This window comes from Centruroides vittatus, unplaced genomic scaffold (assembly GCF_030686945.1).
Source record: "Centruroides vittatus isolate TY-2023 unplaced genomic scaffold, ASM3068694v2 contig_19, whole genome shotgun sequence".
NCBI classification, from domain to species: Eukaryota; Metazoa; Arthropoda; class Arachnida; order Scorpiones; family Buthidae; genus Centruroides; species Centruroides vittatus.
In genome coordinates this window covers 2,696,623-2,710,261 of record NW_027121169.1, presented here as the reverse complement: position 1 = coordinate 2,710,261, position 13,639 = coordinate 2,696,623, and the positions used below count along the sequence as shown (strand labels likewise).

Genomic DNA, 13,639 nt, shown 5'->3' with positions numbered 1-13,639 from the left:
ACTGTAGTCTGTCTGCTAGTGTAATTTTATTTTAAAAACATTTATTTTTGTTGTTTTGTAATTTCTAATACTTCAGAAATTATTCCAAAATAACAAAAAACTGATTGTTGGTATCAACTGGTATAATTTTTGAAAGCAAAAATAAAATTCTGCTATATAAATAAAATTATGTGGATTGATATGTTGATTTTGTATTGTTGGAGATGATGAATGGTTACATCAACCTTTGGAAGGATAGGGATAAATTTTACTGTTAATGTACACATTGGTTACAGTATTTTTATTCTGAAACTTAGTATATATAGTAAAAACATTATAGTAAAAATTTTCTGTTTATGCCTAGACATTTCAGCAACTATTTGCAATCATTTGGGACTATTTTGGGTGGAGCACAGATTTATGTGGAATTTTATATTACAAGATACCTTTTCTGACTTTAAATCCTCATATAAAACAAGACTGTACTGATATATGCACAGTACACTTGGAGCTTTACTCCTTGCTTGCTTTGCTCACTCACTTTATAGGCTTCAAAAATTTTGTGATGATTCATTGATTCCTGATGCATCATTTTTATTTTTTTTCTTTGCTTGCTCTCACCAATATAGACTAGTCATAACAAAAGTTTGTGGACAATTCATTGATTCCTAGTGCTACTGTTTCTATTTTATTTTATTTTTTTTCTCTACGACAAAAAATCATTTCTGCTGATTTTAAGCTAAGTATTACACATAAGTGTGATAATATGTTATTTAAACAATAAATAATTCATTTACAGTAGATTAACAAATAAAAAAGTCTTTTATTTTTAAACTAAATTTATTGAAAATACTGTACTGTATAAAAAATGTAAATTAAACTTTTTAAAACCAAACTGTTTTTTATACCTAGTTTATATTTATTGGTTGATATGAAATATATTACTGTATTTTCAGGATGTTAAGCTACAGCTTATCAAAGAAAAACTATTGATTATAACAAATGCTAACAAACAATTAAAACATTTAAATGCTATTGATTGCCTTAAAGTCAGTCATGCCACCTGGGCTGCATTCAAGTTTGAGTTCAATTCCATGTATCAATCTGCAAATCACTTTGTAAAACCACAGCCCAGGTATGAAAAATATGGTTGTTAGTTTTTAAAACAGTCATGTAAATTACTCCCCCATGGCTATTGGTTGAAAAAGAGGGAGGGAGAGAGAGAGACGTCATATATCTGCAATCTAGTCATCTGGACCTATTCAATTTAATTAGCTCCAGATGCCCTGATTGACATATATCTCATATATGATATCTCTGTTCTAGAGTTTTCCCAATATTCCTTGGTTCCCAGGCCATAAATTTTGTACATATTAAAATTAGAGACCAATAAGATTTCAGGGAGGTCAAGTAGGCTAAGATCTTATTTGTCCTGACATCTAATCCAATTCTTATTGGCCATTTTTTTTGTCTGAATAATGTCAGTCTCCAATAGATACCAGTCTGCAAACTAATGTAGATGAAAATAATGTTCACTGGTGAATTAAAATGAAAGTTGGAATTTACAAGATGCTTTTACAAAAGAAAACTCTGTGCCCATCCAGCAAAATGGCCAACTTTGGAAGATGATTGGGCTAACTGGATAAAAGCTTGATGTGAGGTTGGATTGCCAGTTTCCACAGTTTTGATCAGGATTGAGCATGATACATTGTGAAAGACATTACAGATATGACATCTGTAATATTCATGGACAGACCATCCTAATGTTAGTTTCATGAGGCATCAGAAATTTTCCATTCATTCAAGGAGCACTGTTGGACAACCAGACAGGTGGAAAGAAAAAGTGAAAAAGCTTTCATGTGTTTCTCCAAACAATGAAGGAAAAAGTGGATTAAAGGAAAATCAAATTTTTAATATGGATGAAGTGCCTTTAACATTTGACATGCCATCAAACTGAATTCTACACTAGTGAAAGGATAGAAATCTGCATAGCCTATGAGAAAACAACAAGAAATGAGAAAACAAGTTTTACTGTGGTTCTGTGTTGTTCTGCAATGGGAGAGAAACTAAAGCCAATGATAATACTGAAGAGAGAAACTCTTCCAATGGAAAAATTACTGTGGGTGTAATGGTTGGTGAATGAGAAAGTCTGGATGTTGAAAATTAAGTAATTTTTCAGAAGAAGTGGAAGGAAATAGCCCAAATAATGAATTGTTAGAGGTGAAAATGATGGAACTGTTTGTCTCTGATAGCAAAGCCAGTAATTTTGAAAGTTTTTAGTAAGGAAAAAAGGTTAGTTGTTTGCTGTGTATACATATATGGTATATTTGTTTTCCATGTACTGATACTAAAGAAAACTTTTTTAGTGGTTCAATGCTCACTATTATTATTCATTTATTGGAAGTTTAGGATTATTTTAAATGTTTTCACTATGGCCTAACATCTCAGGAGCTTATCAAACAAAACATTTTATAAATATTTTGTTTACTAACAGTGCAGCTTATCAAACCATGCAGCCTGTACTCCTGAAAATATGGTACATAAATTTGGCAATAAGTTAATCATATATTAAAAATGACTCATTACATATGACTTGCTATTATATATACAGTATAATGGATAATATCTTATTTTCAAATGCAGGGGTCACCAAACTTATTTCACAATGGGACAGGTAACTGAGAGAATGAGGAGTGCGGGCCGCATAACCATTTTGTTAAATATAGTGTACTGAATATACAAAAAATAAAGAAAACCAACATATTTATTTACTAATACAGAAACACGATCACTGCAGCAAGCTTGTAATTGCTCTTCTCATTTCAGGTATTTACACAAAAAGTGCTCTGATATCCAAAGTACAAAAATTTTCCAGAATTTTCATTTTACTGATTTTCCTAAACATTATATTACTGTCAAATGCAAAATCCAGATTGGACTAATTTTGGCATTTTCGTTTAAACCTATTTTAATTTTTTCTACATAGTAAATTCATCTACAATCTGCGATATTTCCATATAAATAATTATATTTTAGCTCATTTGTGGTACAGTGCAGCAGCGGACCAGATGAACTGACCTTACGGGCCAGATCTGGCCCGAGGGCCATAGTTTGGTCCCTGTTCAAATGCAACATGAAGTTAATCTACAATGTTTGTAAATTCTGTTTGTTTAATTAACATTATCAAAATAATTGTTGTATAAAGTATGTATGTCCTATTTTTATTGCTATTGCCATAACATTATATTTAGCAAGTTTGCTTTCATGCAATATTAATTTAAAGGAAATGTCATTTCATTTTTACATTATAAAGTTTTTTTTTTTTTAATTAACCTTTAAAGTTGTTTTCTTATGTTCTTATGTATTGTTTTTTTTTTTAAATTTTTAACATTTATCTAAATTATCAAATAATGTGTAATCCAAAAACTTTAATACAGTAGAGCGTCGATAAGTGGAACCAATTGGGGACTGGGGTCCTTCCAGTTAATGATTTGTTCCAGTTTCCGACTTTGTACGAAAAAATACATTAACCTGTCCGATGTTCAAATTTTTCTCCGTTGCGTGTCGCTTCGTGTTGAATTTTCGTCGATTTTAAGCCTAACGAAAATTTTTATAATAATCATCGAGGCTATAGTATCGTTAAAAATTATTTCTGCATTTTGTACAAACAAAATAAATATATTAAAGAATATAAAAAACATGAAAATTATACTTTAGAAGTAAATTTAGTATCAAAAACATTCGATTCAGCACGACACAGTCCGACTGAAAATCTTTCCACTTTCCGGCCATTCCACTTACCGACGTTCCACTTATCGACGCTCTACTGTATATGTAAAAAATAAATATTAAATACTAAAATGGAATAGAAAAAATATTTGAAATACTATTTGAGTGCTTGAAATGGATCTTAATGTAACAGATAAATAACAAACAACAGATAAATAACAACAAAAATAAAATTGTATTTTTCTTTTTATAACCAATATAACAAATTTATTCTTAAAAAAATACAAGTAAATTTAATTTTATTGTAATACTATTTGAGATTATTATTATTTTTTAAAATATTTTTGAAATGTAAGTTTTATTCACAGTAACTTAAATATCAGTTACTGTGAATAACAGCTTTAGAATGATTAAAATGATAATATGAACTAGAACAAATCTACTTTTAAAATTAATTAGACAGGTATAAATAAATAATCTATATATATATATATATATATATATATATCAGCAGTATATTTTTAATATGTGAACAAACAAAAACAAGGACAGAAGTGAACGTGTCAACAGAAGCAATGCTTATTCTTACCCAGTGCTTAGATTTTTCATGTATAGATGAGATTGCTTACTTCACATCTCTGGAGATTGAACATTTATAAATTTCTAAATGTTTTATTTTGTATATATTATTATATATTGATAATTAATACAATGGTTTTTTTATTTGAACTATTTATAAATGCAAGAATTGTGAATATAAATGTATAATGTAACAAATGTTTTTTTTTATTTAAATTTGTGACTTGTTGATGAACACTGAAGGTAATCAAAAATTTTTTTTTCATATTATTAATTATATATCTGATTAAGTAGCCAGTTTAAGATTTATAATAGTGCTTAAAGTAATAAATTAAAACATAATAGAAACACGTCTTATTTTTAATTGATAAATTTAAAAATACATGTTATGCTGAATCCAGAAATGTGCTTTTTTTACGAAATGGATAAAATTTGCATAATTCAAGAAATAAGTAGTTGATCAGGAATTTGGCAATTGCATCAAGTGATATTAGCAAAGCATTGTAATAAATTTAAGGATTTGCATATTTTGGAGAACTTTCATTTTGTTTCATTTTCATTAATTATTATTTTGGGATTTCTAATTTTGAAGTTTTTGCTATGAATACTTACTTTTTTCTTATTGTCTATCGGCATTAAAGTTGTTTATTTGCAAAGTATTTAATTAAAAATGAGTACTTTCAACATTTCAAAATGTCATCTTCAGGTTTAGTGTATACTATTTGAATTACAATGTTGAAAAAATTTGAGTTACTTTTTTATAATATATGCTTAATGCTTAACTTTAATTTAGCATTTAATGCAGCATATACCGGTACATAAACATCACTTGAAAGTATAAAAATATCATTAAGTATTCTTCAAGTAAGAAGACAGTTCTAAAAACAAATCTTTGCCAAATGTTTTATAAGACATAATACGTAGTCTAGTATGCAATTCACGCCAAGTAATATTAATAAGTAGAACTCCTGCCACACACAGTGAGTTCTACTTCTTATTAAGACATAATACAATGAGTGAAACAAAAGTTGTCATCTTATTGGAAAATGTAAACTGACAATTTTATGAAATAGGCTAATTTTGAATGCTATTTTGTGAAATAGTCAGAAAATTTGCCTAATTCATGAAATAAACAGTTAATTTTTTGTTCATGGTATCAGTAAAGATTTAACTATTGCAGGACTTAATGAAAATTTCACTTCTTGGCATTTACAATAATTTAAAAAATCCTCTTTATCCTTAAAATTAAGTGTATTGCCTGTTTATAATAGTTAATAATACAGTATAATCTCCCAATAGTGGACACTTTCGGGATTGAGATGTTTGTCTGCTATTTAGAGGTAAATATAAGAGGTGTCCTATTTGAAGGATCCGGGGATTGTAAAAATGTTCATTAAGTAGAGGTGTCTGCTGTTTGAGAGTGTTTGTTAATGACAGTTTCACCATATAAAGATTTATTTTTTAATAAAATTTTATAACCAATTACGCCACACAATTTTAACTTTTTTCTAATGTGTCTTATTGATTTTTAAACTTAAGTATTGTTCGAGAACTGAGTTAGGTAGATGAAAAATGAGACCTGATAGGGAAACCTTAGGAGCAGGAGGCCCTGATTAACTATATACAAACTTCTGATGCAAACTGGAAGTTGAGTTAAAAATTTTCCCCCAAAAAGTGTTAGATAGATGATTAGCACAAGTCTATTGTTAAAGGAAAAGTATGATGTACAAGGGGCAAGCCACTACTAATTTAAGATGGCGAGCATATATTTTAAGTTAAATAAATTAAAATATGATTAAAAATTGCATCTTGAAATTGTGATGATGTCACAATAAATAATTGCTTGTTGTTATTAAAATTTCAAGTCAAGCCTTTGCCAACTTCTTGTTTTAGTAAAATAAATTTGAAGTTACAGTAAAAAATTTAAACTAATTTGAAAATTTTCTATTTATTCAATAAGTAATATTAGAATAATAACATGAATATTTCATCTAAAATCATCATTTTATGTATTGGCATAAAAATTCCAATTTAGCCTTAGTCATAGTCCTACATAGATGCCCATAGGTTCATTTCGTGTAATTTGTTCAGTTATTAAATATATATTTATTAATTTCTATTAGTTATATATGAACCAATTGAAAAATTCTTCCGAATGCTTTGTCAATTTTTAAGTGTTCTAAAATTAAAGATAGTTTTTGTTGATTTTTTCCCCCCCTTTCTAATTTTAATACAGAAACAGCTTGACACATGACTAAATCATCTTTGATTTTAAACTATTTAATAGTAATGAACTAAAGTTGAATTAATTTTTCTATTAGTTTATCTTGTCTAAATAAATATCTAAAATTCTAAATCTTTATAGTTAATTTTTAATCATGTTTATTAAATAATGGAATATTAATTCTGTTTATCTGTAGTATCTGTTGTTAAAAATATTAATGACAAGATTTGCTCTGATATTGCTTTACCAGATGTATTAGTTTATAAAACTTGTTACATAGAGCACAAATGTAAAGTTTAAATGTATGTACTCTGTATATGGATAATTTAATAATTTCTTAAATTCAATTAAAATATTAGTGTTTTTTAAGAAGATAAATATTTAAAGAAAAAATGGCATTTGAATATGATATACAAATGCCATATTTAATTATTATTTGTATAACTGAAATTCTGTTACAATGATATAAAAATTTGAGTAAATGCACGTGTACATAAATACAATATAATTTTATCATAAAATCTTAAAATATTGTTACAAGTGTTTAAAATGCCATTTTAAAATTTTGTTGCAAATTTGTTTATGTATAAAATATTTTGTAAAACAATTCTGAAAAATTTTACCTGTTTTTTACATAAATTAAAAAATATATATTAATTTTAAGGACCAATATACACAAAACAAAAAAAATTAACTGTTATTTTCAGGTAATTCTGCTATAAGTTTTTCATAGTTTTCCACTTTTCTGTTGCCCAAAAACTGTTATACAACTTCAAAGAGTTGTTTATGCACTTAGCTTAACATCATGCAATTTTTGAGCAAACTGTGCATGCTGCAGTAATTTTCTGATTTTAGTTCCAACAAATGTTCCTTCTTTAAGCTTAGTGCCATTTACTTTTGAATAAAAATCTGTTTAACTTATTTGAAAGCAGGGCCTTTTTTATTCAATGCTCTGTCAAAGGTTATATTAATCCAAGTTTTATATGCAGTAGAAGTAATAAGACTTTTTCAGATCAGCTAGAGGTATATTCTTTACACTAGCTTGACCATAAAATCATAACTCAAACTTTACATGCTAGGGAATTTTTACTTTCATTTTCATATTCAGCACATAGGAATTAACAAAAAAAGGCAGTGTAATTGTTGATGATTATAATAGAATTATAATTGATTTTACAGTGAATTTTATCTGATAATGTATGTACTTCAGATTACTACTACTGTTGTACAAGAACTGATAAAAATATTTCTATCATTCTTTACACATTATATAAATATTTGATGAATTGAAATTTCTTTGTTGTGTATATTAGATATGAGCTTATATATTTTATCTATTCAAGCTTCTGTAAGAGAACTTTTCTGGCTAGTAAAATACATTGTTTTGATGCCTTTTTTGGAGTTGATTTAGTACATGGTTTTCTGAAAGGTTGGTACTGACTTCTTGGGATTGATGACCATTTGAAGGGTCAATAAAACTTTGTAAATATAAAAAAAATTATTTAAAAACATTAAAAATTTTACACATTGTTTTTTCCTCTCAAATAAATGTAAGAGGCTGTTCCATATAGGCCTGTATATAATATACAATATTGAAGGGAGTTGATGGAAAACATTTTTTTCTGAAAGAGATCAGTATGTGAAGAAGGTTGGATATCCCTTATTTAGTATGAAAATATGATGATTGTGATGATGATAAACAGTAAAAACAATTATTATTATTGAAATATTGTTTAAAAATAATACATTTCAGAGACTTTTGAAATATTATGGCTGTATTAAAAGGCAAAAAGAAAAAAAAGATCAAAATAGCTGTTAGATTATGAGGATGAAAAATATTCAAATACACTTACACAGTGCATATAATTATATTTTGTCGTGAACATGCTTGTTTTTTTAATATTTTTCTTTTTATTTTATATAAAGCAATAATAAATAAATATATCTACAAGCTGGGTTTTTGGGTTTTCATTTCACTGATAACATATTCAAACTGTGTAACCTGTTATAAAGGTAGGCTATATCACCGTTTTGTGCTAATATTGACTAAAAAGTAATTTAATGAATTAAACGATTTCGAAGAATTTTGAAGAAAAGATTGACTCGGAGCAGAACTTGAACTTGTAATTGAGAGACTTTGTAGAGAAATGGCATATCACACAAAACTACAAAAAACAAGTTACTAACAAATTTGGATTTGTGCATCATTGATCTTTCTTCTAAGAAACTTTCACAGTTCAGTTACATGTCCCATGGATTGTACATCCATGTTAATAAAACATTGCATATTAAAATGTTGAAGTGAAACAAATTTTTTTTTTTCTTTTTTCAGAAACTTCCTAATGTTGGATGTGCCTTTTTTTTTTTTTTTCGTTAAGCCACTCAATTGTTAACACACATGTTTATCATGCAAATGTGTTACTACAGTAGAACCTCGATTATCCGAACCTCTATTATCCAGGTTTTCAATTATCCGGATTGTTCAAAATAAACAAAAATTGTACGAATTTGCTGATTTGCACTTGGCGAATTGCGACACTGTTTATGTACGTACGTGATGGAATGAATGGAACAAAATTTTGAAAAGACCATTAGTAAATTCCAGTAACACAGTAGAAAGTGGTACAGGAGACATTGCGGAAGCAATAGCACAAATTTCAATAAGTGCTGAATGTGACGAAGAAGATGTAACTGAGTGGTTAAATTGCGATGAGAACGATCCTGGATTCCAAATTTTGAATGGTGAGGAAATAAAGAAATATCTGCCTCAGACGAACAAGATCGAGAAGACGAAGAAGAGATTTGCGAAGTAAGAGATATTGGTCCTACACATTCTGAAGTTTTTCAGTGCTTAGATGTCGCCATGAAGTGGTTTGAGAGCTAAGAAGAGTGTAATTCAGGACAACTTATATGTCTTAAAAGTATTTGTGATTTAGCAGCTTCAAAAAGAACAGCTAGCTTTAAACAAAAGTCATTAATTGAATTCCTTAATAAAAAACAATTTAATATTGAAGCTGTATGTAAATCTAGATAAATAAAAATTATTCATACTTTATGTACATGTCTTTCACTGTCAATTATTATTATTTTTCGATTATCCGGATTTTTCCTTATCCGGATTACCTTCATCCCCAATTAGTCCGGAAAATAGAGGTTCTACTGTACTTGTTATGCTACTAAGGTTGTTGTTTGATCGTTGCTTTGATATATATAAATTTGAATTATATAACCATATAGTTTAACAACCTTTTCTGAAGAAGGGCCAGGTTAGGATTAAGTTAACTGACTAGGGGGCTGGACCAGTGGTGTAATGAGGGGTGTATCATGCACCGGGTGCCACTTGCAGAGGGGCACCCAAATGGTCTCCAAGACAAACTATATGTTTTTCTGGAGGGGAAGGGGTGCCAATAAAGTGTCATGCCTCAGGTGCCAGTTATGTTCGCTACGCCACTGACCCAGACCATTTTACAACTCTTTTTGTTGACACAAGGAGTCTAATTACTTTAGCCGCGGACAGTGTTGATAATTACAGAAAGTTTGACTTGACGCGGTTTGAAATAATTATTAAATCCAAAACTTTTTAGTGCAGTCAGCTTCCTTTTAGTTGTATGACTATTCCAGCTATTAATTTTCTTGGTCCAACACAGTGTTCCCAATCGTTCGTAAATAAATGTCGGTACATTTTGAAATAAAAGTCGCTGATTTCGCTACAGATATTTTGAAAAGTTGCTAATTTGTCACTATTCAGTAAACAACAAATTTCCAAATTGTAGAAAGGTTTTATTACAAAACAAATTTATTGATACAATCAAGAAAAGTTGTACACATAATAGTTGTGTTAAAAACAATTAACAATAAATAATTGAATTGTTAACAACATGCACAATAATATAATTATAATACATATATAACAAAAATAGAAAAACAAAAAAAAAAAAACAAAAAATAGATTTTAAAACACCTCAATTGGTGTTTCTTTTGTATTTTGTCAGCCTCTCTTATTTTATTTTAAAAAGTTTAATTATTTAAACTTATTATTTAAATTAATTAAATTTTTTTGTATTCATTTTCAAGTGTGTTATTAATGTCAATTTTCATAATTTCAGTAATTGGTTTTAAAGTGCATACTTTATTGACATTAAAAATATTGTTTTTATTCAAAAAATCTAAATTTTCATAAAAAATGGTTTGCAATTGGAAGTCTTTTAAATGCTTCGGTCATTGCTTTTTGATAAAACTAGACATTTAAAAATAAATAATTCATTGTCAGTATTACATAAATCATTAATTAGTGCTCTTGTGAGTAAACTCATTGAATATAGGTAATATAAATTGAAAAAATAATAAATAAGCTTTAACATGTGGATTCTGCATTTGATTAAAAATAAACTGACATTATTTGTTTTTTCTTCAAATTCTGCAACTTGAACTTCAGCAACACATCCCTGTGTAATGATGAATGAACTGTTTTCTTCATCCCCCGGCGACAAAAGCATGGAATGAAGAGATAGTCATCGTTTTGTTCTCGACCCCCCTCTGGTGTTGTCATCTCAACAGTATTTATTATTATATAAATCTTGTCTCTTTGGTTTCCTGAGACAACTTAAATTTGAGTTTGACTGCAATCAAATTGGATCTCTCTAAGATAAAATTATGATGGTGTATAATTGCACTTTCAAATATTTCTTTACATTCCTGAATTGCAATTATCCATAAATATTACGTTTTTGTATAATTTGTTTTGAAAAAACTCGATTAAATGTTTTTTAAAATTTATTATAGGTAGTACACATGGTTGATATGCGTTCTTTTGAAACTTTGTGGTTCGATAAAATAACTAATTAATCTCCAATTTTGCAAACCAGTTATTATTTTAAACTTTGATATTTAAAAGAGTTAGCACTAAATACTTTTGCTTCTTTCTGAAAATATCAGCCAATCTTTCTTTTCCATAATTTTGTTTGATTTCTTTCTGTAAAAATGATCATAAGAAAGTCCTTTGTAATACACTTCATCTCTGTCTTTATACACCAATTTGAAATTCTCTATATTCCTAAAACTTTTTGGTTTGTTTTTAAGAATATGGTCAATAATAGCATCTGTTAATTTTGTTGGCCATAAAGCTATATCATTTATTACTTTGATGTCTATATCGAAGCATCTTTCTGGACTATCTATATCTTCTGCGTTTTTTCAATCCCTTTTTTCAGTAGCATTTTAAAGACTTTGGGGGCTCTTTGGGCCCTTTTGTATTCCAGGGCCCTAAGTGGCCACTTATCGCTGAGGCATATACCACAAATGCTACCACTAAAAAGCAAAACATAATGTCATAGAATTTCTGCACACCTTTTATAACCTGCGGACTAAGATTTTATTCGGGAGTTACCACGTTTTCAATTTAGCAATTTAAAAAAATCCCCCGGGCAGATTTATTTTTGTTACAAAATGTTGATTTTACACTGTAGAAAATCTAGAAATAGTTTTGTATATTGTAATAATATTAGTCATTGCCAGAGAGCACTATAAGTAGAGAAAAATCTGTTAATTTAAATTTTTCAAAAAATAAATAAAAAATTTTGAAAGTTGCTACTTTTAGCTGATTTGTCTGCAGTCACCACTATATTCTTCTAAAAGTTGTTATTGGGAACACTGGTCCAATGTAATAATTAAAAATTTTGGCGCAAAAAAATTTTTTTCTATTGTTAGTTTGTGGAGAGACTTTGTTGTAAATAATTGGTTGTTATAGATTTTGTACATTCCTTTTTGAACTCTGATTGGTATTTTCTAGTTTGAATGACATTAGGTTGATGAATAAGTGTCTTTTCAGAAAAGATTAATTCAATTTCAACTATATCAATCAGAATCTAGAATGTAAACAAATAATGATAAATTGTTACTTTCATGGTTTTTCAGTGCTATTTTCACTTATTTCTATGTTATTTGATGCTATTTAGACAAATAAGCAAGTTTTCCAAAGCATAAAATTGAAAATTTCCCGCCAAAATAGAAACTTCCTGATAACATCGGAAATGATGTTCTGACATCATTTTATTCTATTTGATTCTTTTAAAAATCATTATAATACTATGCATTAGACTTAACCTTTCAGCAGTGGGAGAGTCAGGTATGGTTCTATCCCTTAATAGTGGAGAATATACCCGAAAAATTTTTAAAGTATTTTTTCACGCAATTTTTCTCATTTCTGTTTTAGAAAAAGTATTTGTAAACAGTTATGTCTAGTAAAGAAAAGTCTTTTTTTATTGTTACATAATTCATTTTTTATGTGAATTTTTTTTTTGCGGTAGTTTTTGGCTAGATTTTGGTGATACCCCCAAAAGAATTTAACGTATATATACGTCCCTCACCACTGCCACATGATCGCCCTCGACGTATATATACGTCCCTCACTGCTGAGTGGTTAAAATATTTGATATCTAAACCAGAAAGCATTTTAGCTAGAAATAGAACTTCAACCCCCCAGTTTCCCACCTCTGGGAAAGTCATAGAACGGTTGGGTGCTAATGACTTTGTGTAAGGGAAAAAGTTCTATACTTAGAAACTTCAAAAGAATGAATTTTGTACCGTTGGAGGGCCACATAAACATTGAAAGGGGGCCGTATATGGCCCATGGGCCGCAGGATGTGCATCTCTGGTTTAATCAATACTCTTAAAAAGTCTGGCTTATATAGGGATACTAGATATTCCCAATTTCTGGAGGCAGTCTGTTTTTTTTTGTCTGTTTTTATTATTTGATTGTAGAATGAATCTTTGACTAGAACAATTTTATTAACACATTAATGCAATATCACTAACTTATAGACATTAGTTAATTTTTAAAATTTATTTATTTATTAATGTTCACTCAGTTGTAGACTCCGTTTTTACTGATTCTGAAATGTTTCTCCAGTTGGATTGTTAAATGATATGGTTTTCCTAGCTTATAGATATTTAAATATTCAAATTAGGTTTGATTATTGTTTAAAATTTATATGTTCAGTTGGAATACAACAAAATGAATAGTAAACATGAGGAAATATGCAATTAGTAATAATATAATCTGATGATTTAAAATTCTAACCAAAACAAATTTGTATAGTGCATACATATCTAATTATTAATATTTTATTA

At 28.4% G+C, this 13,639-nt stretch overlaps 1 protein-coding gene across 2 annotated transcripts in view; it reads left to right on the top strand.

Moving 5' to 3' along the window:
• Positions 1-13,639, top strand: part of yem (yemanuclein) — a 126,165-nt gene that overhangs the window by 38,917 nt on the left and 73,609 nt on the right. The gene's annotated exons all lie outside the window — the stretch shown is intronic.